At 44.2% G+C, this 26,504-nt stretch overlaps 1 long non-coding RNA gene across 1 annotated transcript in view; it reads right to left on the reverse strand.

Annotated features, from left to right (window-relative positions):
• LOC138923904 (uncharacterized) overlaps nucleotides 1–24,585 on the reverse strand; it is a 49,932-nt gene extending 25,347 nt beyond the window's left edge. The window contains exons 1-3 of the long non-coding RNA XR_011438200.1: nucleotides 22,708–24,585; nucleotides 20,394–20,461; nucleotides 10,484–10,932 (exon numbers count right to left, since the gene is read on the reverse strand). This is a non-coding gene — a long non-coding RNA (uncharacterized lncRNA). The remainder of the gene's footprint in view (nucleotides 1–10,483; nucleotides 10,933–20,393; nucleotides 20,462–22,707) is intronic.
• Nucleotides 24,586–26,504: the final 1,919 nt, after the last annotated feature.

Raw genomic sequence — 26,504 nt, forward strand, 5'->3', positions numbered from 1 at the left:
CTGGGGTTCCCTGGTTCAGATCACAGGTGCAGACCTATGCACCACTTGTCAAGCCATGCTATGGCAGGCATCCCACATATAAAGCAGAGGAAGATGGGCATGGATGTTAGCTCAGGGCCACTCTTCCTCAGCAAAAAAAAAAGGAGGAGGATTGGCAGCAGATGTTACCTCAGGGCTAACCTTCCTCAAAAAAAACACACACACACACACGTATATATACGTATATATAGGCTGTACTAGGTTTCTAGATAAGAAAAGCACAGTTTATAAAAATCAAACATATGTTTAGAATCCAAATGACATTTTCATTTGCCAAGAGCTACTAATAACCATTCCTTAAGACAGAACCTGTTACTTTAAATTAGTCTACTCAATGGAAACATAAATACTTTACATGTTTGTTTATTGTTCTCCCTTCTAGTTTGATATGTTGTAATTAAAGTAAAAGAAAGTCATTAATAATTTTTATATTGTTTTCATTAAAGACAGAAGAAAGATGGACAATTTGTTATAAACACAGTCATTCTTTGCCAGTTCTGCTGAAACGCAGTGAGGTGGAAGATGGTCTCCCTCATACTCCCTCCCTGCTTCCCCAGCCCAGCACTTTCCATAAGGACTGTACAGTGTATATTTGAAAATCCTCCCTACTGTATTAACACAGCACTACCACCCCTCCTGGGCGAGACCGTGATCTTCTTAAAGGCAGGTTTATCCCTTTGGGGAAACTCTGGTATGGTGTTCCGCATACTAGCAATATTACTGAGGAGGTTACACCCCATAGACTTACAGAGAGAACCACCCGCTGAGGCTCTAACACTGCTTCCTTTGCAGCCTGAGTTTTTCAAAGCCAAGTCCAGTTGCTTTCCTCAAAAATCTAATTAATCTTATCTCTTAACTAATGAAACTGATTACATGGCACTTTGTAAATATCCAAGGTACTCCCCAAAAGGTAAACAGCGGTAATGGTCAAGATCAAAGCCTCAGGTACGAGGTGCTGCTATTATAGTTTGAGGGTCATGCCTGCCTGGGAAGAACATTAAACACAGGCCGGCTTTGATCGTGTCACTCCCAACACAGAACCTTCAGTGGTTCCCCACTGCCTTCACAAGCCCACACTTCTTGGTGGACTCACCCTCCACACCCTGCCATCTGGTTCCAACCCACCCTCCCAGCTGCACCTCCCACTACTCTCCACTTCTGGGAACAAATTCACCAAGGGCACCACACACAGCTCATCACTGGCCTCGTGGCCTCAAAATACTCTCTCTTCTCCTTCCTCTGCCTCTTGTCATGCTGTGCCTTCTCCATCACCCAGCTTGGGTACCTCCTCTTCTCAAACCACGGCATAATGATGCTCCCACTCTGTACAATAAGAGCAAATAACAGAGGACACTTCTTGTATACTCCCTAATTACTTTACGCATGTTATCTCATTTAGTTCTCAAAACAACTCTATGAGGTAGGATTGCATCCTCCATTTTACAGAGGAGGAAACTGGGGCAAACACTACAATATTTTTCAGACTGCATGATTCAACTCTCAGATAATATTTACAGCTCACTTATGCTCCCAAAAGAAAATCTGACTAATTTACTCCTAAAACGGCTGAAGGACATCTGTAAGATTTCTTGAGCAGTCAGTACTTTCAAAATTCAATATAATAATCTCAAAATTGCAACGGCTTATATGATATTAAATACTTTATAGCCAATAAGCACATAAGAAGACACTCAACATCACTAGTCATTAGGGAAGTGCAAATCAAAACCACAATGAGATACCACTTCACACTCATTAGGATGGCTATTATATTAAAAAAGAAAACCAAACAGAAAATAATAAGTGCCATCGAGGATATGGAGAAACTGAAACCCCTGTGCATTGCTGGTGGGAATGTAAAATGATGTAGCTGCTGTGGAAAACAGTATGCTAGTTCCCCTAAAAATTAAACATAGAATTTTTATATGATCCAGCAATTTGACTTCTAGGTATATATTCAAAAGAAGTGAAAGCAAAGACTCGAATAGATGTTTGTGTACTCATGTTCATAGCAGCATTACTCACAGTAGCCAAAAGGTAGAAACAACTCAGATGTCCATTGGCAGATGAATGGATAAGCAAAACGTGGTATATACACATAATGGAATATTATTCAGCCTTAAAAAGGAAGGAAATTCTGACACATGCTACAACATAGGTGAACATTGAGGACATTGTGCTAAGTTAAACAAGTCAGTCACAAAAGGACAAATATTGTATGATTCTACTTATATGAAGAATCTAGAGTAGTCAAACTCACAGAGACAGAAAGTGGAATAGTGGTTGCCAAGGGCTGGAGGGAGGGAAGAATAGGGAGTTATTGTTTAATGGGCAGAGTTTCTGTTTAGGATGCTGAAAAGTTCTGGAAATGGATGGTGATGATGATTGCACAACAATGTGAATATAATCAATGCCACTGAACTGTACATGTACATTTAGAAATAATTAAAGTGATGTATTTTATGTTATCTATATTTTACCACAATTAAAAACATTCTGTATGAAAATGCTTTCATATCATACATTTGGTTCTCAAATACCCTGTGGGGAAAGCAGAGGAGATAGGATCCCCTATTGCTAAGATATGGAAAGCAAGGCTCAGAGGGGACCACTGACTAGCTCTACATGTGCCCAGAATCCCCTGGGGATCTCGTCACGATGCAGAAGTCGGATTCAGTGGGTCTGGATGGGGCCTGAGACTCTGCTTTTTTAACCTGTCCCTGGGTGACGCTGGGGATCTGCAGACCACAGCCCCAGGTCAGGACCAGGAAGCAGCAGGACTGAGACTCAAAACCTGATTCTTTAGACTCATGATTGAGGATTCTTTTAACTCTTTCAAGGAGTCCCTCAGAAATCACTCCGTATCATCTCGATGGATTGATTAACTCAACTATCTCCAGAAGACCATAATCGGACCCATAATCAGACCGATTTTGTGAATACTCTGGACACATAGGGAAAATCTAAGTTACACCCTCCTTCAATGTGTAAAATCACACATTAATTTTTTTAAACACTACTTGTATGTTAGCTCAAATAAAACTATAATAGAAACTAATTTGATTGTAAACTAGTTGAACAACTTAAAGCTTTCCTTAAAAAGATTATTTATCAGGTATATTTCACCTGGTATATTAGGTATATTATATATATGGTTATATATATATATGGTATATAAGTATATTAGGGCAGAAGTTCTAACCTCCAGATGCACATTAAAAATACCTAGTATACATATTTAAAATACTGATGTCCAGGACCTACCCCCAAAGAGACTGATTCAATTGTCTGGCGGAGTTTTGTTGTTGTTGTTGTTGTTGTTGTTGCTTTGTGTTTTTTAATCCTCCAAACGATTCTAATAGCAGTCAGGAATGGGAACAATTGACTTAAGATGAGATAGCAACCCAAATTCAACATATTTAATAAATTGCATTAGTCTCTGTTCTTCATTGAGATGATTAGGCATCAGAAGAAAAGTCTAGTATGTTTTATTTGCTAACTGCAAATGCAAATGCGATATTTCAGACATTTTATTGGGTCTAAATTTACTCCAGGAGCAAACTTTATGCAAAATAATGCGAGTGTTAGCAATTGTATGTCCCTAGCAACACAAAAGTTAATTTTAGCACCATTAAACTCCCAATTGGACCCACAAGTTTATTTAAAATTATGTTTGGGCTCACCAAGTTAATTCAAATCAATAGCTACTTTACTTCTCCCGCTGAAATAAAACTTGCCACAATAGCCATATTGATGATACCCTTCTTCTTGATTATCATCATTCATATTCAGCCTTAATTTGGATATTGCCAACCAACATTTCCAGCCAAGGACACTTCAGGATAATGTATATAAATTGTGCCTTATTGATCACAGAACATCTGCTGGCACTTAAGTATGTTGACATATAAACATGAACACAAGTTTGCATTTCTGATGTTCATAAAATTATAATTTACAATAAAATGAACATTGTTACGCTTTTCTTAATCACCCTCATAAAGATAAAGTGGTATAAGCAGGAGTTTTAAATTACAAAAACCATTAAAAGAATGTAAAGTCCTAAAGTTTTTTTCTTTTGAATGATTTGTGGAAGGAAAACATTATTTTTCTTTTACATTTGATACCATTTCATTTCTTTTTCCACTTTATGGAAGAAAAATTAATTTGCCAAACCATATTTACTGAAATCAGAAATTATAATGCAATGAAACAGTGTTTTCTTAATATATATATATATATATGTATATATGTATATCTTTTCTTATTTTAAGATTTTAGTAGTCCACAGTAAGATTAGTGCAATTGACTTCTTGGGACACGTTTCCTAAAGATGGATTGGCACAAGCAAAGCAGAGCATGATTGTTAAATAAAACTCATGGCCAAAGTCTCAACCCCCGTCCTGAAGTGGCTGCTGTTAATACTCTTTATTAAGGGTGCAAAGCTGCAGCTTTTCCCATAGAAAACAAGATAAACCAGACAAACAGTGCACAGGTGTTGACCTGCCCCACTGCCGCTCAAAGTCTAGGAGCGAGCCAGGTGACGTCATCCCAGGGCACCCTTCCTAACTCAGGGAAGTGAAGAACGAGTTTCCAGGAGAAGTCTAGGAACAATTCGTTCCCAGGCGTATGTTGAGAAACGGCCGTCCCCATCACTTCCTTTGCTCTGTTCCCACGGCGAGGGGAAAGCTAACACTCATGGAGGGCACGTGATGGTCTAGGACTATGCTAGAAGGTCTGGAAGAATATATGCCACGTATGTTATGTAACAAGAATAATATTTTGAAAATATTAATGGTGTGGTTTTTTATTCCACTCCAACAGTCACATTCCGTGCTGACATTCCACAACTCCAGGAAAGAGGGAGAGGAAATGACATCCTGGGAGGACAAGAATACAACCCAGGGGGAGGAATGCACCAGACAGAATGGAGATGTCAAAGAAAGCCTTCCAGTTCTGAAAGAAAGAAGATGGAGCAGAAGTAGGGGGAGCAAACAGTCAGACCCATGAGTCTTGCCCCCTCCCCTGACTCTGGACAGAAATCCTGGCACAGGCTGGAGCCGGGCTGTAGATGGATTGAGGAAAGCTGGAAGGCAAGAGGTCTTTATAAACTCACTTTTCATGGGGAACTCCGGGAGGCTGCTCCCATTACTGGGTATCCCTATGCCAGAATAAGGTAGGCACAGCAGAGTAACAATGGCAGCCCAGCAAAGCTAGGCAGAGAAGGGACCTGAGTCAGTGTTTCTGTTCTTCCCTCGGTTCCCGCCAAGGAGCTGAGGCACTAAGGCAACCCCACCAGAGAGGTCAAACTTGAAATTCAGAGAGGTCTGCCATGCCAGTGAGAACCTAGACGGAGAGCCCCGGAGAGCAGCGGGCCTGGCCGACTGACCTGAGAGAAACTCTACAGCCACAGAACACAGCAGGGGGACCTCATGTCATGACATCTCGTACAATTTCCACTTGACCTGACTTTCTCAACCTCAGCACTGTTGACATTTGGGCAGATAATTGTTCACGGAGGGAGGCTGTGCCGTGCATTGTAGGATATTTGCCAGCACCCCTGGTCTCTACCCACTAGATGCCGGTAGCTCCCCTACTCTATTCATGATAATCAAAAACGTCTGCAGACATCACCAAACGGGACGACTGGGAGACAAAATCACTGTGGATGAAAGACCCCTGCACTAGACCCGGACTCCATCTTGGAGAGGAAGATAAGGGAAGAGACCCTGAAAAACTGAGCTTCTAGCCCAGAGATAGCTGTTTCACACTGAGCCCTAGAGCATGAAGAGAGGAAGATCCCATCATTGGCCAGTTTAAGCATCTGGCTCCTCCGTTCCACCCACTCCCCAGGCTACTCCGCAGAGTAGAAGCCTAAGAGCAATAGAAAGTAAAGAAAAATAGAAAATATTAACTCTGGAAAGTGTGGGTTGTCAGCCCATTTTACAGATGAGGAAACTGAGTCTTTATGAGGTTAAGCAACCTGCCCAAGGTCATACACCCAATTAGTGGCAAAGCTCGTATTCAAACCCCAGGGAGGCCGCCTCTAAAGTCATGTTCATCCTGATAAGCCAGGCTACCATTGCCTCTTACACATAGCACCACATTAGAACTTCATATATGTTTCAGGGTCATCTCCAGAAGACGTGAACTCCTGGAGGGGAAGGAATGATATTTGTCTGGTTCTATACCAAGCATTTAGTTTTTGCTCCATAAATATTTGTTGAATGAAGGACTAAACCCTCTCCTCCACCTTTGGGCTAAGTAGGACTGTTTTCCAAGGCCTGGCTGCACCTGGGAAAACAAGAATGAAGATAAAAGTTCAGCCAAAGCTGACAATTGCAGGACCAATGTTCTTTCTCAGAAGGTCCTTGAAAGAGGCATGTAAACGTCTGGCTGACTTCCAATCAACAGCGCTCACGTGTATGCCAGGAGATAAGCTCCACAAATTGGCAGAGAAAGGAGAGATGGGGGAGTGGGAGGAGCCGGGCAGGAGATGAGGATGGAGGCTGAGCTGAGATTTGGGTTCAATTTGGAAGGACTGAGAGAATGAAGGAGGAAGAAAACTCCAGGGTTGAGCCAGTACAAGAAGCAAGAACAAAAAGGAAAAGGAAAGAGGGAGTAAAACAAGGAGAGTCCAGGCTAAGCAGGGAGAGATGGGTCTGGCACAATGAAGAGCTGATCCTGGGAAATAAGGGTGGGAGGGAGGGTGAACTGATGGGGAACTTGAAGGTCAGACAAAGAGGTTCAAGGTTATGTCGCGGATTCCTGAGTAACAACAGCACTGACCATTAACACTGATTGGGGGTTACCACATGCAGGCTCTGCTCTGAGCACTTCACGGGGATTACCTCAGACAAGGGAGGCTGATTTCCAACCTGAGGAAGCCCGGAGGATCTCAGCAGACCCTGAGACCTTAAGTAAGGTGCTCAAGTCACATAATTTATAAGTAACAGGGACAGGATGTGAATCCAGGCCATATGGCTCAAGAAGCCACATTCTCAGCCACCAGGCTATGCCACTTCCTGGTATGTGATGTGATAAAGGCAATATTAGCGCCCCGCTAAAGAGGAGATGCACGCACCAGGGTCCCTCCTTCGAGTCCCTAATCTGGGTAATAGTCATTCATTCAGTTGGGATGGGGTTTAGGCAATGGCCAGAAGTAAGATTCAGGATATATTATAGCAAAAGCTAGAGCTTAAGAGCTGTGTGCTAGACGACTATCTAAGATACAATTACTTCGTAGGTAATTCTATATTAAGCGCCTTCGTTCCTTGGTTATCTGCATCCGTTTTGCATGTCCGTCTTCAATTTAACCACACTAAGGGGATAGGGAACATGTTTGTATTATTCCCTTCTTTCTATAATCTCAGCCTGACCACCCTTGGTGAGCATCTTGATGGTGGAATTGTGTGACCACTGATTGTAAAACGTAGAGCCAGCGATGATTCTGGTTCTGAGAAATGCAATCAGCATTGTGGCTGGTGAAAACACACAATCTGTGTGTGCATGGTGGTGGGAGGGTGGTTACTTGTGTGTTTGTTTCATTCATTCATGCAACAAATATTTATTGAGCACCTACTATGTGTCAGGTACTGTTTTAGGGGGTGGGACACGTCATGGATAAAACAAAGATCACTGCCCTCCTAGAGCTGGAATCCCCAGAGGCAAGACAGACATAAACATAGCAAATAAGTATATTATATAGTGTGTTAGATGATAATAAGTGTCTTGGAAAAAGTGGAAAGTAAGAAAGATCAGGAAGGGAGCAGGGGAGCAATGACTTAAGAATGAGAGTGAGCAAGCCAGGTGGACATGGGAAGAAGGAGTGGGCCTGGTGTGGTCAATGCCCAGCAAGGAGGCCAGTGTGGCTGGAGTGGAGGGAGCTTGGAGCCCAGGGATGGCAGGAAACAGGTCGGGGGTGGGTGATGCTTTATGATGGGCCTTGCGGACCTTTACTCTAAGGGAAATGGGGAGCCCCTGCCGGGTGAAAAGCACAGGAGAGGTACAATCTTTCTATAAGAATAGCCCATAGGAAGCAAGGGTAAACTATTGCAATAATCCAGGACAGAGAGGGTGGTGGAGAAAGCCAGAGTAATCATTTTTCCCCCAGTGTAGTGCCTGCCCAATGTCGTTCCAAAAATAATTGATGGGGTCAGAGTCAACCAAAGCAAATTCTTCATGAGTCAGCAGGGGGAAACCAACACTGGGGAAGACATGACACATTGTCATGCACTGTTCAAATAGCAACAAAATGAAGAATCAGACACTCAGATCTACTCAGTTATGAAAAAGAGTGCCCAGCACCCAGACCACACTGCAGGCAAACAAAGCATTCACACCTGCATTACTGAAACTTCAGTCCCTTCGCCCCACTGAAGCCTGAGGAAGCAATCAGCTTCGTCTTTTCCCTGTTCTGGAATCTTTCCATAGGAATTGGGGCCATGTCCCATGCCTCTCCACAGGATTCCTGCCCTTGTGTGAAATGTCCTGGTTCCCAGTGAAGTGTCTTAATCTACCCATTTATAAGTACTGGGGGAATTTACTTTGTTCTAACAGGTTGCTTTAACTAAATATCTAAGGTGTAGTTTCGCTAAACCACATGGTAAGTATTTTGCATTCGTATTGTATTTTTTGCCGTAGAAGTCACTGCAAATGCTTCTTTGCATTTTCTTGTTTCCTGAAGCAATTTCCTCTGCTAATGCTTTAGTTACATTTCATTAATTTTAAAACTGGATTTTTTTGTGAAATTGGGCTGTACTTGTGTGAAAATACTGACTGATATGGAGGGCATTACCTAGTAATGGGAACATATTTCTTAGTTTTAAAACAAAGGTCCACTTGGTTGTTACTTACGTAGATCACTTACAGCCGACAAAGCTGAGCATGCAGAATGTACATTTAAACACACTTTTTATCTCCCACCTGTTTTTGTACTCAACGAGTCCTTATTACATTATTCAGAATTCATTTGATTTGGCCCCTCCTCTTGGGTTGAAGAGCCTTTAGTCCTCTTCCTCTTGGCTTTAGAGGAAAAGGAGGGATAATCTTGGCTTTTCAGGAACTTTATCATGTCTGCTCTAGTTCTTTACCAGCTTCCTGCTCGAATGAAGCCAGCTGTTGGGTGAGAGTGTGGCTTGGATAGTTGGGGAGTTCGTCCCTCCTGTGCCACCCTGGCTCTGCACGGCCATCTTCAAGCACCTCACCTTATCAGGGAAGCCTCCAGAGAGCATCCTGTGACTCCCCCAAAGGCCAGCCAATAACCCCATTCCAGGAGACTTAGGGGACCAGTGAGATTTTGTGTGATGGAAAAGCAACTCTGTCATTTGACAAATATTTATTAAGCATCAACTACACGCCTGGACCCTGACTTCAAGGATGTACTATCCAGCAGCTCTGAAACGCTGCAGGAGATCAGCCTTTCCCTCTGGGAAGAACATCAAAAGGCTCTCTGCAAGTGGAGCTATGGGGCCACCCTGGACATGTGGACCCATCCCCACGTGCTGCCTACATACCAGAGATGCCTAGCATGGGATGAACTGGAGACATCGCTTTACATTCTAGGATGCGTGGGAAACTCATCTTCACAGCCATGGTTCACAACATGAGGTCTGGAATCAGTTGGGTTGGATTCAAGTCACAGCCTTCCCATGCACTGGCTGTGTGACCTTGGACGAGTCACTTCACCTCCCTGAGCCCTGGTCTCCTCATCTATAAGGTTGGGTTAGTAAAAGTGCCACCTTCACAAGCTTGTTGGGAAGATTCAATGAATCCTCACACTTAGTTCAAGGCCTGACATATAATAGATGCTCAGGCAACCCTCATTATATTGGTAACGGATTCTGTTTTACTGCATGGTAGTAAGCAGTGTCTGGGGCTGCTTGATGGGTGGTGTGGGCAGAACATGGGGCTAATGATGTTTTATGACATGAAATATGCAAGATCCTGCAGTGACCAGATTTGCTGCCCCAACCCTCCATGGTACCAACCTCAGTTTAAGACATAACCGTCTGAACTGAGAGCAGGGGCCACATACAGAACAGCTGCAGTGTTGTTGCTGCTACTGTTGCTGTTTTGAATTGAACTTGAGTGTCGTAAGCTGGGACCCACCTGTGTTCTCTCAGCCCCACACTCCATGCTGCCTGACCCCAGCAGCTTCCACATTCCCTTTCCCGCCTTGCTCTGAAGACTTTGGAAGTCTGGTAACTGCTCACTTCACTGAGCATCCAGATGTGCCTGTGTCGTGGTGGGGAACCTCTCAAGGTCAGATTGTAACACAATCAGCATTCTTTAAAGTCCCACCGCTTTGGCCACAAATGAGGACCCGCTTGCTTACCTCCTTCCTGGCCCTTAGCGAAGGCTTTGGTTTGGTTCTAGAGTGTGGGTGACATTTGGACGGTGGAGGTAACGTGACAAGAATGGCGGGGAAGGCTCTCTTACCTACCAATCAGGGCTTTTCCCCGTGGAGTGCAGCAGACCTCAAACCCTGGGAGTGATTTCTCTCCAGACGTGGATAAGAGGCCATTCTTTCTGTTCACTCCCCTGCAGACTCCGGTTGATGTCTTGCCAGTATAGCAGGATGCTTCCCCACTCCACATGGGCTGGAAGCCAAGGAAGGCAGTTTTGTGTTTGTCCAGGCACAGAGTGCTAAGGAAAAGCCCTGAAGCAAATCTACGCTTTATATCTCTCCAGCGCCTGTTGCAGAGAGAGTCTCTTATTTCTTAGCACAAGCCCGAGGCAAAATTCAGGTCAACCCAAGAATCATGCTTTTCCAAACCTACGGAGTCCTACTGTGCATCAGGCTTATTCTGCGAATAATGTCTTTGATCCTCAATGTGCTATTTCCTCATGTGGCTCCATACATCCCCTCTCCTGCTTGCAACCTGGGTGACCCTGGGAAAGCAAAATGAATTTTAATGTCAGCTTATGTCATACCTAATCTGGAGGGCAGATCTGCTGCTAACGACAACACAACAGAAAGGTCGCTTGACTACTTCCCAAGTCAAACAGAAAGAACATTCACGTTATCAGAGCTCTCCCCTGTGCAAGCCCACACACACAGGAGAACGTGCCTTCTTGTTCCTAAAATCAGACTTCGGTGATGCAACCAGAGTGGAGGGCTTCACTTTGAATTCAGATTGTAGTCAGCAACTGTTTTTTCTTCAAGCCACTAAGCTTGAATTGGATAAAGAATGTGACTCATGAAATAGGTTTTATTTAAGGGATTTGGGGCCTTGATTTTACATGTATGCTTATGAGCATGGGAACACTGTGAAAAAACCGTGTAATCATGGGTAAATATTCAGATTAGAAATCCAGAACGCATTCCAGCTGTAGGATTTTAGTTGTTGTTGGCTGGTTTTGTTCTGAGGGGTGGGGGAAGTGCAGTCTATCCAAATTGGCCCCGTTGTGACTGTGTTTCCCACAGGATTTGTTTTTTTAACATAACAACAAATGCTTATACATTGAGAAGTGGGAGTTAAACACTGTGTCTTTATTTTGTTTAGCCAGGCGGTAGTTTAACCCTGCCTTGTTTCAACTCTGGTCTTCTATCCTCACCAGTGGTGAGAGTTGAAGAGAAACACTTCGTTTGGGCTGGGAACCTCATAACTCACTTCCAGTTCAGGATCATTCGAGGGTTTCCTCAGACAAATGCATGGATACTTTCTATTCCCCTCCCTGCTCCCAGGACACATAGGTTTGGTTGGTTTACATTGGTTAACCTGATGGAGAAATGGAAAATTCTGTTAGGGATCAACTTAGAGCATCGGCTTGAGATGAAGACACCTGGCGGGAACCATGTTTGATTCCACCTTAGTCCTCAGTGTCTGGATGGAAATTTCAGAGCTGCCAGCCTCTGCGAACATCCTGGATCTGGTGGCGTTCCCTATGAACGCTGCCCTCTGAGGGCCACAACTTCGACCCAAAGGCAGTGAGGCAATGCCAAAGCAGAAGAGAGGCTCAAGGCGTTGGAAGGAGGTTTTTCTGGAAATGTCTCCTCGCGTTCCCTGATTTGGGACCTTGGCTCCAAGTCCGTATTTGAATGCAGGTGGACTAGACCATCTCTGACGTTCTTCCAACTCTAAAATGTCGTTCAAGCTTGATTCCCTTTTAAGGCTTCTAAGGCCTCAGAGGTCATGCAGAATAAATAATAATAACTGTGCTCCAGGGTTCAGAGGTCAGGAACCCTAGGAAGGAGGTCTGGAGGCTGAAGGGTACAGGTTGCCAAGGAGGACACAGAAATGTGATTTTTCTTTCAACTATAAAATTATAAATTGAGAAGAGAACTATCTATAGAGATATGGCATGCTGATGAAGTGCGATCGCTCAGGAAGCATACAGCGCAGTGCCCGGCGGCCTAGGAGAGGTTCTCCGTGGTAGGTGGTTGAAATAACGAAAAACTGAGTGAAACTCTCAAGCAAGCAACTCACCCCAAGGCCTCGCCATGAGCAAGGGGCAAATCCAGGCTGTGAGCCTACGTGCTCTGACCTCAAGTGTAGTGATCACTACCCTGATCCTCACACCTACCAATGTGTCCCCCAGGTTGGCTGGTGGTTAATCGTCGTCATTCCAGGGGGAAGTTCTGCTTAGACATTCAATACAAATTATCCGATTCAAGGGAAGGAATTTAATCTTAATGTTGGATTCACTCAGGTGGTTGACATGGGAACCTTTGAGTTTGTTGCCAAATGGGACAGAAGTCTGGGTGGCCTAGGGACCCTGGACTTGCAACTGGCATCTGAAGTGAGGGAACCAGCCCTTAAACCTGCAGAGTCTGATGCTAACTCCAGGTAGTCAGTGCAGAATAGGAGGATTGGTGTTGAAAAACAGCGTAGGGGTGCTTATTAAAATTCCAGTTCCTAGACCCATAGTATAAATGGCTGAATCAGACTGAGGGTGGAGCGAGGGAAGCTGCCCGTGATTCCCCGTGAGGGAAGCTACAGTGATTCTGAAGCACATCTGCTTTGGGGAACCACTATCTCAATTTCTGCTTCTGCAACCTCCATATCAAACTTTGAGTTCATCCTGCCAAAGGCACCAGGCTCCAGACTCTGGCAATTAACCAGCTTGCCAACTGTACTGTCTACCTGGAGAGGCTGAGAAACAGACGCTTCTAGAGTTTGAGCCCTGCCATTTCAAGAATCACTTTGGTCAGGCCAGCCCACACGACCCCCTTCTACATAACTCCTTGGGCAAGGCAGGGAGAATTCTGTGAAGCCAACACGAAGAGAGGTGAATCCCTTGATTAAGTCCATTCCCAAATCCTCTCTGGGTTAGGAAGACCCTCTCCAGCCCTGAGATGGCAGAACTTCCATATGGCTAAAGTGGGGGCTCGTGTCTGGAGCCTTAAAGTGGCTGTCCCTCCGTGGAGGAACGCCCAGGGACGAACCCCCTGTGTGGGAGCCCGTGACATAGACCCCCATCTCCTCCCTGGGCCTAGAGAGCAGGGCCGCAGACGTTCCTGTCCTCCGTCAACATTGTCTACCTGGGGGTATGTTTTTAGTACAGTAAAAAGGAAAAATAAAAGCAAAAGCAAAGTACACAACAAAAATCATCCACAGTCCCACCACGATGGCCACAGGTGGTGCTGGATTTATATTTCCTTCCAGTCTCTCAGTCCCCATTTCAGAAACATGGCTGAGATCCGTGTTCCTGTTGATGACTAGTTTCCAGGGCAGTAAATAGAGAAGCACAAAGTTCCCTCGTAAGGTCTCCTCGTGGAAGAACATGTTCAATATGCAACAGCTTTTGTTCCTTCTGCCATGGAAAACTCACTCTCTCAAGGAAGGCTTTTTTCGTTTTTATTTGCCTCAATCTTTTTATTGCCAAGGTAATACCTTTGCATTTAAAAAAAAACATCCCAACAATATAAAAATGTATAAAATCTCCTCCATCCCAAGTTTGATGTGTATGGTTCCAGACTCTTTCCTTTTCATGTAAAAACATATATGAGCTATACCTACATTGCTTTTTAAACTGCCAACATGGAATAATAATGTAGATTCTGTCTGATGGCTTATTTTTTTAACCTACCAATATATTGTAAATACCATAGATGTTTTTAGTGAGAAAAAGAGAAAGCAGAAAGAAAAACTGGGCTAGAAAGTGAAAACGGCATCTTTAATCTGGATGCCAGGAAGAAAGTATGTACTGGGTTTGCTATGCTAATTGAAACCACAACCCAAGATTATTATATACTTTGTCCTAAGTATGGGATTGAGAAATGTAACTACGTGGGTTGCCATTTCTTAAAGTACGCAGAACAAATAATAAATGTATGGAAAAGAGGACTAAGAAAAGGTTTACGTAAGTCTTAATCATGGACTGTGCTTCAATAAGGCATCAGCCTAAAATTTTCCTTTCTATTTTTTAATAGGCAATGCTGCTAGAAAATAGTGAACTGCCAAAAATACAGATTTACCTTTTTCTTTAAAAAAACACAGAGCAGTCAATTAGTTCTACAAATAGGTATTGAGTGTCTGTGTACTAGGCACTGTGATAGGAGATGCGATATGTCAGTGAATAACAGCCCAAGATTTACTCCTCCACTCCTGGAGGCCGGAGGGGTGTGGTGGGGCTGGGGCAGACAGTTAACTATGTGCATAATCAACAGGTAAATTATCTAGTATATTAAAAGGTAGTATGCGCAATGGGGTCCCCCCATAGCTGCTCAGGTGTAAGAGTAGCTTAAAAGTACTGGAAGGTGTTGCTTCATTGAGAAGACAAGCTTATGAGAAGATAAAGTTTAAGCAAAGCCCTCAAGAAGGTGAGTGAATGGGCCAAACAGATCCCTGGGGGGAATAGGACGCTGCCTGGGTGTTTGTTATGGGTTGAATTGTGTCCTCCTCTCCCTGATGAAAAATGATATGTTGATGTCCTAACCCCCCAAGCCCTGTGAATGTGACTTATTTGGGAATAGGGTCTTTGCTGATGTAATCATGTTAAGATGAGGGCATTAGGATGGGCTGTACTTCAAGGACTGATGTCTTCATAAGAAGAGGGAAATTTGGACACAGACACTCAGGAGAATACCATGTGGGGACACAGAGACATGCAGACACAGAGGGAAGACAGCTGCGTAAAGATGGAGGCAGAGATGGGAGTGGTGCTGCCACAGCCAAGGAATGCCCGGGCCTCCAAGGCTGAAAGGGGCAGGAGGAAGACTCTCCTGGAGGAGAGGAGGGAGCACGGCCCTGCCACTACCTTGATTTCAGACCTCTGGCCTCCAGAAGCATGAGAGAATAGATTTGTACTGTTCTAAGCCCCCAGTGTGGGATACTCTGTTACGGCAGCCACTAATCCAGGGAACTAATCCAGTGTTCAGGGCACAGACGGAGCCAGTGTGGCCAGGAGGAAAGTGAGGCCAAGAACAGGAGATAAGGTCAGGGAGACAAGTGGAGGGGCACAAGTTGGGGGACAAGTGTGGGGCAGCACCCCGTCAAGGTGAGGACTTGGATTTTATTCTAGTGAAATGAAATTGTGGGCATAGGAGGGGCAAGACCTGATGTGTTTTCCAAGGTCTCTCAGTGTTGCTGCTGCGCAAAGAATAGACTGGATAGTCGCAAGGAGACAAGTTAGGAGGATTTTGCAGAAACCTTGATAAGAGGAGTCCATGGTCACAGTGAAACGAACAAGAAATGACTGGACTCTCCATGCATTTTTTTTTTTAAGATTTTATTTTTTTCCTTTTTCTCCCCAAAGACCCCTGTACATAGTTGTATATTCTTCGTTGTGGGTCCTTCTAGTTGTGGCATGTGGGACGCTGCCTCAGCGTGGCCTGACGAGCAGTGCCATGTCCGCGCCCAGGATTCGAACCAACGAAACACTGGGCCGCCTGCAGCGGAGTGCGCGAACCTAACCACTAGGCCACGGGGCCAGCCCCTCCCCATGTATTTTGAAGGTAGGATTTCCGGATGGGTTGAATGTAGGGTGTGAGACAAAAAGAAGATCAAGGATGACATTAGCTGAGGATGACGTTACAGAAAGAGTGCCTCATCTTAGCTGGCTTGGCACTATTATCACTCAGGCAGGCAGCACAGAAAAACCAAACCACACCGGACCAATGAACAAAAACACACTGCAGACACTGAAGAAGTAAAGTACCATGGTTTACACGGCCCAAGTGAACCTTTGAGAGACTTTAGACCTAACGCTAGGACCCCCAACTGGGCATCAGGAGACTATTTTTAACATAATTCTGATTTATTGAGAAATCATGGAAAAACAAGTTTAATTTTTATGCTTATTTTCTCTGGAAGACAAAAGCGCAAATACATGGTTGTCCTTATATCTTTTCGTGATTTGATGAGGAAAAATCATTTCACATATACGAGGTGATTTCTCCGAACTTAACAGAGAATGGTAAAATCTTTTCTGCCATTTTATGACGATGCAAATGAGAATATGTATATAAATACATATGTATGTAAATACAGACACTCATGATTTAATGAGCTATAGGGAGCCTGAATTCAGGAAACATCTATGAGCACCTCCTGCCGGTGCTGGGAGAGGTTTAGAGGGTCAGGGATAAACAGGACATGCCCCATTTGGGGGAAGGAGAAGAAGTAAATGCACAGAGATACACAAGCAGGGTGTATAAAGTATAAACACAAATTGTGGCAGCCCCAAAGGAAGAAAGAATTCATTTTGAATTGAGATATCCAGGCATGTTACATACTGGAGACGATATTTAAACGAGGTCTGAATGTACGAGAGGCAAAGAAGGGAGGAAGCATACGCCAGGCTGCACAAACATCTTGAGAGGCTTGAGAAGAAATTAAGTGTTCGAGGATGAACAGAGGTTTGAAGAGAAAACCGGTGAAAGGATGTGGTCAGGGAAGAGGCATGAGAAGTACCTGACGCTGTGGACAATTGTCTACCTGCCCACTCCCCTTCTCAGAAGCCGACTCATGACATCCACAAGCTATTAGAGTAAAAATTATTTGTAAACAAAAATTGATAAACAATGAGAAGATTCATGTTGCATTTTTATCTCAATCCATATATTAATACTTATATTCAAATTTTAAGCTGTCTTTCCATGACTATTTTTTGCTGTAACATGCTCATTGAAACAAATCAACACAGAAGTGGTTTGTAGAAAAATAAACTTCCTTCCAGCTCTGCTTCCACCACCATCACAAGAGGAAACCAGACTTAAAGTCTGGGATATATCCTTCCATCCTTCACTAGGTTCACACAAACATATGTTCACAGACGTGGAATTTGCCCCTTTAAAAATGAGGGGATCGTATCATACAACGTACTCTGCAAACTTTTTTTTTTGTAAAAACGTCACAAACATCGTCCCAGGCAATATCCATAGATCAAATTCACTTTATCAATAGGTGCACAATATTCCATTGCATGGATGAATCACAAGTTATTCAGCTGTCCTCTATCAACAGACATTGATATTTTGTTTTCAAATTTTCGCTGTTTTTCACACATCTATCCTCATTTACTGGGACATTTTGTTTCTGTAGAATAGATTCATAGTGATATGCTTCTTAAATAAAAATATGTTGCCATTAAAGATTTAAGACCACTATAAAGCAAATTACTTATTTTTCTCTTCTAGAAATAACTTTATTACATTGCTAATTCCCATTCTAGATTGTAGAAATGGGTAGCTGGGAGAAACTCAATTTTGAAGAGAAAAAATGATGCTCAGTGTTTTCCTTTTCTTCCACTAAGTGTTCACTGCTGCTCTGTGCTCGGCACTGGGGCAGGATCAGTGTCACAGTAAGAGGTATTTTAAACGAAGAAGTATGAGCCGGCCCGGTAGCACAGCAGTTAAGAGCGCATGTTCTGCTTCTGCGGCCCAGGGTTCGCCAGTTCAGATCCTGGGTGTGGACATGGCACCACTTGGCAAGCCATGCTGTGGTAGGCGTCCCACATATAAAGCAGAGGAAGATAGGCATGGATGTTAGCTCAGGGCCAGTCTTCCTAAAAAAAGAAGAAGAAGAAGTAGGTATCCTTCTTTCTGGAAATTCTCTCTCTGTTGGGAAATGAAACTGGGTTCCTTTATAGCATCACTGGATTTAAATGGGAGGAGCCAGGGAGGAATTTCCCCCACAGCCCTAAACATATCCAAACGTAATAGGCCTCTTCTCCCAAACACAGGCCAGAGGCAAAAGACAGTTCTTTAAAAGTGCTCCTATTTCTGCCACAGGTAACCAGAAGACAGTTTCTTTTAACCAGGAGAAGGCCACCTTGCTCCTGGCATTTGCTAAGATTAAATCTCTACCTCTAGCCACAGGGAATGAGCCAGCTAAGAAGGAAAAAGTGCAAATCCATTGGACAACACCCAGCCTAGTGTCAAAGTGTTTGAGGTCCAATCTGGGAGGAGGCTCCCAGCTGGTCAGACTCATCCTCACATGCTGAAGGGGTCGGGCTGACGCTAAAGGGGAGCTGCAGGATTTTGCAAACCACATTGCATTTTAACAAAATTTAAAACCATCTCCTAAACCCAAACCTAGCCAGGTAACCGCTTTAGGATGTTATCTTCAGTGCTCTAAGTACACAGACACACCTTCTGGAGCTATGCGTTCATCTTTTCTAAATGGACCACAAAGAAGTCCAAGATATTCTATCACTGTGAAGTTTTTGGGGAAACATGTACTAAGATGATGAGAAATGAAGATGACAAAGTGGTTATGATGAAACTTCCTTCCTGCCTGTCTCCCAGCAATTCCCTTTCCAGGCACAGGGGCGACATCTTTGAGCACGGGTCTCCTGAATCTGCTGCAGTCAGTGTACCCTGATGGCTGTTAATACAGCACATGCATGCACCACCCCTGCAGGCACGCGTCCCGGAGATCTGTAACTAACGCTGGGAACTAGACTGTGAACTTTTTCACCAAATACACTTGGGATGATCATCGGTTGCTCCACAAGCGCAGGAGGACTATGGAGAAAAATCTAAGTAGAGAGGAGAGCAAGACTGAAAAGAACTGAGATGACATGATACGGAAGATGCAATCACGAAGGTACTGAAGATACAACTCCAACTCCAACGCTGACTAACTTCTACTCTAGGATCTGCTGGAGATGCTTTCTCTGGAAAGCCCTCCCTCTTACCCCTAGACGAGATGGGGCCCTCCCGTGCACGGGAAGCACATGCCACACTGTCCACCCGAGAACAAGCATCATGTCCTTTCTTGCTCACTTCTGTATCCAGCACCTGGAAACAGTGTCTGGTGTAGACGAAGCACACAGTGAGCAGGGCGCCAGAGAGGCAAACGAAGGGCTGAAGGAGGTGATGCCATGGGCACAAGAGGATGCAAGCGAAGTTCCCGAATCTAGGAGTGCAGAACTGATGAGGCGCCTGCTTGTAAAGCTTAGTTTTGTATATTTATCAGTAGGCAAAGCAAAGCAATATTGTAAGATACACTTCTTAGGATAGAGTTTCAGAAAACTTCTAAAAGAGAGCTCTCTGGGTTGGTTGGTTTGTTTTTACTACTGTCATTCCCAAAGGGTCAGAAATTTTGAACTTATAAATTAAATCTTGGGGCCTCAGAGCAAGCCTGCTTGTTTCCCTTCTTTCTTTCCATCCTTTCTTCTTTTCTTTCTTCCTTCCTCCTTTTTATCTTTCTTTCCTTCCTTCCAAATATTTCTTGAGAATCCAGCATGTGCCAAGCACAAAGAGAGGTACCAAGGACATAGTGATGGAGAATACAGCCCCAGGACTAGAGGAAGCTGCAGACTAGTTTGCATTAGTGAGCATATGCTGTCTTACACTGAAGTAACAGATACACCCTGAAATCTCAATGGCTGAGCACAACAGAACTTTGTTTCTCACTCCTACAAAGTCCTATATAGACCAAAAAGACTCTCATCCCTCCAATGACCCAGGGATTCAGGCTCCCTCTATGTTGGAGCATCACCCTCTCACACGTGGCTTCCAGGGCCACAAGAAAGGAAGAACAAGCATGGAGGCAGCACGCTGGGCTTTCCTGACCATAAGCCCAGAAGTGATGGATTAGTCCCACTCTCAGGTCATTGGCCTGCAGTAGCCACAAGGCCCCAACCTAACTGCAAGGGAGGCTGGGAAATGTGGGGAGCACATGGATATTTACTGAGCCTTTAATGTCAATATCACACTAGCAAAGGACACAGACAAGAAACAATAATTTCTACACAATGTGTGGAGGGCACTAAGGAAGCACAGATGGAGGGCCTTCACCTCAACCTGGGAAGGGGCAGGTCAAGGCTTTTCTGAGGAGATGGTGCAGGTATGCTTTCAGATCGACGGCATCAGACGTTTAGAGCAGAGCTCTGCACTACACGAGACCGCAAACTCAAAGTATATACTACTTCTTTTTAAAGATACATACAGAAATATTTACCAATGAAATGATACGATGTCTGGAGTCTGCTTCAAAATTCCTGGGGGGTTGGGTAGGTGCAGGGAGAGCTGGAACAAAATAGACCATTTATTAAAAATTGTTAAAACTGGGTGATGAGTATATCAGGTTTTTGATACCATTCTTTCTGGGGCAGGACTTTACTTATGTTTCAAATTTTCCTTAATAATTTGTTTAATTACATAGCCGTTGGGTAAATTACAAGTATAGAGTGTCCTGTTACAAACCACACTGATGTCACCTACATTTCTAATTTAAACAAGCTATTGCTCTAGTTCTACTCCCATCCTTGATCTCAGGCCTCGGCTTCTCCCTCCTTCTTTGCTGACTTGCCTTTGTCCACATCTGCATCGCTGTCTGCAGCCACTTCCATTTACACAGCTTGAGACGTTTTCAGCTGAGAGGCGTTAACTCCCCAAGGAGCACTGCCCTCTCCCATCATGCTTCCTTTACAAGCAAAAAAGCCCTTTTGATTAACTTCCAAGGGCTTCTGCCTCGATTCACTCTCAATTGATTATGTTGATACAACCTACTCCAACAAAAGCCACTCTAAAATTTCTGGACCAGCCCTAAATTTCAAGAGCAGGCAACTTCCTGTTTAGGAAACTAAAGAAGTGGCCCCAGCCTCAAGGAACTCTATGTCCTCTTTCCTTAGACAAAAACCTGATTCATCTTTGAGCCCCTGACACCCAGCCCGGCACAAAGGCTGCCACAGACTGGGAGCTCAAGAAGTTCCTGGGGAGGAGATGTGTCTGGTCCCCTCAGTACTCCCCTTTCTCCAACTTCCTCCAGAGCAGAAAGGAGCTCACAGAGGCTGGCTTCTCCCTGTAACCACACTCGTCAGCTCACGCTCATCTAGACTTTTCAGCTGCTGCCCAGCACAGAGTCTCCTGGTACACTCGGCCGCCCACTTTCCTGTGTCCCCACATGGCCAAGATGTCACTCAGACACACTCCGCAGTTGGTGCCACATTGTCTCCGGCGTTTTAATCCACAAAAGGGCTTCTCTCCTTTCACAGGTCATTATTTTAACATCTTACTATTTTAGAAGCCTTCCGTTTTAAAAATAGCCAGTAGCCAGTCTCCTTCTGCTGAAGCCCTGTCTCCACCGCGAATGTGCTCGCTGGGGAGGGGGAGGCTGAGGAGTTGGTGACTCCTACGAGAAGATTCTCTGCTCTGCATTTTGTGGGCATGTCATATCTAGAAATGCATCTGGAATCAGTCCAGGGCATTAAAGAAAGAGCTTCGGTCCTTATTTGTCACTTGGCTTTTCCTTCCTACCAGTCCATAAAAACTTGGGCCAACTTGCTCAATCCCCTGAATTTTGCAAACAAACAGGAATAAATATTTTGCTTCCAAGTTTTCCTGGGAATGAGAAAGGGTTCAAATTATTCTTAATGTACCTTTAAGAAAAAAAAAAAGCTTACCCTTAGCAGAAAATATATGTTTCTGGGATTTCAAGACGTTTACATTTTTCTTTTTAGCATGTCTGTATTTTCAACTTTTTCCATGAGGATCAGGAATTATTTTGTAATATTTAAAGTGTAGTTGTCTTTTTTCTTTCTTTGAAACCAAGGTTTTTCAATTACCTCGGTGCTATTGACATTTTGGACTTGGTAATTCTTTGTTGGGGGGAGGGACATGTGTGGTGCACTGTAGGATGTCTAGCAGCTTCCCTCGCCTCTACCCACTAGATGCCAGTAGCAGCCACACAGTTGTGACAATAAAAAATGTCTCTAGACATTGCCAAATGTCCCTTGTCGGGGAAGGAGGCAAAATCACTTATTTAAAATCCACTGTTTTAAACTATAGAGGTTTGGGGTCTTTGAGGGGTGTTGGAAGCTATTTAGATAAACAAGTACCATATTAGCTGGGAAAAAATGTCACCAAGCTGCTAAGATTAAATATGCTAAAGAGGACGAGGCATTTCTAAACAACAAATGTCCAACTACACTCACTCCAATTGCCTTAGCTGACAGGACGACCAGGGGTTACGGAACAGCCCACTGCAGACAAGAGCAAACAGGCTGAGAAGCACAGCCAGGCCCAGAAGGCTTCCTCCAGAAGTTGGAAAAAACCTCAGAAGTGGTGGCACTGGACTCCTTTGCCCACCAACTGGATGCCGTCGCCTCCCAGAGGAAGGGCAAGCAGGAGGGAGAGAAGAGGAGGCAGCTCCTATGAGGGGAGCAGTTTAAGCAACAACATCATAAAACTGTTATTATGAGACTGTTTGGGACTGGAGTGCTCTGCTCTTAACCCAAGGTGAACTGGAAACTCCTTTTCATTTCAACACCAACCTTCTCAAACTCGTCAGTCTGTTCTCCAGGCTCCAAATGCAGTTCAGCTGTTGATTCAGAATCTTCCAACGGCCAAAGCCCGTCACGGTTTTCACTGTCCAGGTGCTGGGAATGTATGTGGCAGGGATGAGTTCGAAAGAGAAGCTCACCCTCTGACTCTCACCCCGGAGGAGAGAGAGGCTGGGAGTTCCCGTGGGCACCTTGAGAGATTTGCCAGGAAAGCAACAGTAGGAGATGCTTGGAGCATGTGGCAGGCAGCAGATGCCCTGAGGCTTGGGTGGGGGTGGAATTCGGCCATTTCAGGAGGAGCAGACACTAGCCTAACCCTTGCGGCACCCTTGGCTGGGGCACCACCTCAAAAGTGTGCCCCTGGTTACCTGGCAACCTTAGGGCAGCGTTGGAATTGAGCACTGGGCCTCTGAGTCTTAGCAAGACCTGGCCAGCCCAGAAACAGGAAAGCTTCTTGCCTTTAAGCAAGCGTAGCAGTGGGGCCAAGCATGGACTGAAGATCCCAAAATTTGGGAGCAACTCTAGAAAAGGTGTTAGAAAAAATTGAGAAAGACTGAAATGGGCAAAGAGACAGTTATTGGGTGTCGTGTCTTTCATCGCCTTTGAGCTATTTTACAACTCTGCAGCTGTAGAAAATGGGTAATGTTGTGGGTTGAATTGTGTCCCCTCAGAAGATATGTTCAAGTCATAACCCCCAGGACCTCAGAATGTGACCTTCCTGGGAACTAGGGTCACTGCAGATGTAATTAGTTAAGATGAGGTCATACTGCAGGACAGTGGGCCCTTAATCCAATATGGCCGGTGTCCTTAGAAGAAGAGGAGAGACACAGACACATAGGGAGAATGGCATATGATGACAGAGGCAGAGACTGAAATGCTCCAGCTGCAAGCCAAGGATTGCCAGCAAATCCCCAGAAGCTGGGGAGAGACGAGGAAGGATTGTCCCCGCAGGGAACAGAGGGAGCTTGGTCCTGCCAACACCTTGATCTTGGACTTCCAGCCTCCAGAGCTGTGAGACAAGAAATTTCTGTGGTTTTAAGCCCCGCAGCTTAGGTACTGTCTTATAGCAGCCCAAGGAAACTGACACAGGTAGTAAAGCCAATGACTCTTGTCCACTGAAATGCAAATGAATTTATTCAGTGGAACACAATCAATTATTGTCCTGTGGATTATTGACCAGGTTTGCATCTTTTTCTAAATTTACTTCAGGCTTCCTGATGGCCTATACACGTGTGCTATTTTTGAATTTTCCTTTGAACCGATAGTAACCAATCCTACTTGTTTCTTTAGGAATTAATGAGTTAAATAAAATCCTTCACATTGTTCATTTTATATTTATTTGAAAGTCGTGATTTTATCTTTATTTAAAAACTCTCTTTTAACAGGGAGCAGGACTCTCAAAACATCCCCAAGATTAAACTCCTCCTTACCATGCTCATAGGAAGGCGGAGTCAGATTTAATTCCGCTCAGAAAATCAAAGCAATGTAACAATGACGGCACCCAACGTGGAGGCGCAGATTCACACTTACAGCCTGGAGAACCCGGGTGCCGTGGGTAGACAGTTACCCAGAAGCCTAAATTGGAAGCCGTTGGTTCGTTTTATTTAGTTTTGATTCCTACAGAACAGTTTCACAGTTATTATTGGCCTTACTTTAAATTTGCCTTTTTCATCCATTCATTAAGTCTCTTCTGGGCCAGCCCTGGAGAGGCTCTGAGATGAAGCCCAGTTGTCATCTTCAAAGAACTCAGAACTGAGTGCTAAATACCCCACCTGTCACTGAGAGAGTATTCAGTGCTGATCGAAGATTATTTCCTCAAAATCTGAGATGGAGACCTATACCACTAGCTCGTGGAGGACTAGTTAGTCAGGTTTTAATTGTCATATTACACAACAATGTCCCCAAGCTAGCAAAGCATTCTATGAATCTCTGTAGGCAGAAATTCTATACATTATTAAAAACATCATAATGCAACTGTGCAATAGAACACCTTACTAGAATAAGAGGCTAAACTGGAAATGTTATGTAAAATTAGTATTTTTTAACAAAGCAGACAGCAATTATATATTTCAAAAAGACTATGCCTTGTTTGTAAATGAAGAAATTGTAGCAGCCATAAGCAAAATTATATGTCTATAATTTGTGTTTTCTTGCCTTGTCTTTAGTACCCTTCCTTCCCTCCCTCCTGAGGATACCCACAAGGCTCAGCCTGTACCCTCAAAGGAAACTAATTGTCCTAAAATCCTTCTACTATCCCTTTTTAAATAGCAGCTTTCAAATAGTTACTATAAAATAAACATGTAAATTCGTACTAAGGTGAGAATGACTAACAACACCCACTGAGTTCTCACTTTTGGGGCATATTTACATTTTAATGAGGATAGTTCAATTCATTAAGCTCTTAGGATGTGTCTTCTATGACCGAGCATTATGTTACTGCTGTGAGCTCTATATGATACAGCCCTGCTCCTGGCTCATGGGACATCAAGTTGGGCTGAGCTCCAGACCCATAGCCTGCTTGATCCTTCTGACCTGAACAAAACTCTTAATCTTCTCCCCACAACCGGTGCCTCCTCCTCCATCTCACTAAGTAACATCTAGCTCCAGGCAGGCACTCAAACAAAAAACCTAGGTGGTCTTCGTGATTCTTCTCTTGACTCATCCTCTACGTGTAATCCATCAATAAGTCTGCCTGCTCTGCCTCCAAAGTATACCCCAAGCCCATATCCTTCTTTCTCTCTCCTAGTCTAAGCCACCATCAGCTTACATCTGGACTAGAAATGTCCTCTCAACTGGTCCCTGATTCCCTGATTGCCCCTCTACAATCTATTCTCTACACAGCAGCCAGAGCAGCCTCTTAAAGACATTTGGCCCTCTCCCCTAATGACTTCCCGTTGCACTGGATGTAAAATCTGAACTTTTCTTGACCTCAAGGCTTTACATGACCTGGCCCCACCACCTCTCTGATCTCGTCTCCTGGCTTTCTTGCCCTGGCTTACTCTTCTCCAGCCACACTGTTTTCCTTTCAGTTCACTGAGTAGACCAAATTTGTCCTGCCTTGGGGCCTTTGTACTTGCTGTTCCCTTTGCCTGGAATGACCTTACCTGGTCAGGCCACATGGCTGGTTTCTTTGTATCATTTACATGTCAGCCCAAATGTCACCTCCTCAGAGAGTCCTTTGCTGAAGAAAAGCACTCCTCCCAATCATGCTGAGCCACAGCACCCTTTCCAGTACCTTCATCACACTTGGCATCATCTAGAACCCTGGCCTGCTTACCCATCTCCCCACGTGCCCCATTCTCCAATAAACACCCCCTAGAATGCAAGCTCTAGGCAGGCGAGGATCTCACCTCTCTTGTTCGTTGTTACATCTCAGTTTATATTAAGCACAAAGAACAGGTTTAATAAATATTTATTGACTGATTGAAGATGCAAGATAAAAGGTTCAGGAGAGAAATCTTTCCTAGCACCTTTTAAACCAAACCTATCATGGCAATCCGTTCCCCTAATGGGCAAGCTCAGCCAGCCCTGTGTGGAAGAGAGATTTAAATGATAGCTTCCAAGTATAGGGAGTTTTAGAAACTACAAGGAAAGACAATACACTAGACACAGTTCCAGGTAATAAACAGGAAGGCATGCAGGAAGTTTAGTGTGAAAGGATGATCGCAGTCACGGTTCTAGATAGAAAAGGAAAGAAAAAGATCACCAGGACCTCCCTCCATTTGAGAGAAGCATCAACAAGATCCGGATACTTCTTTCAATGCACCGAAAGGAAGAGTTTGGAAAAT

The sequence above is a fragment of the Equus caballus genome, chromosome 4 (genome assembly GCF_041296265.1).
Source record: "Equus caballus isolate H_3958 breed thoroughbred chromosome 4, TB-T2T, whole genome shotgun sequence".
NCBI lineage: Eukaryota > Metazoa > Chordata > Mammalia > Perissodactyla > Equidae > Equus > Equus caballus.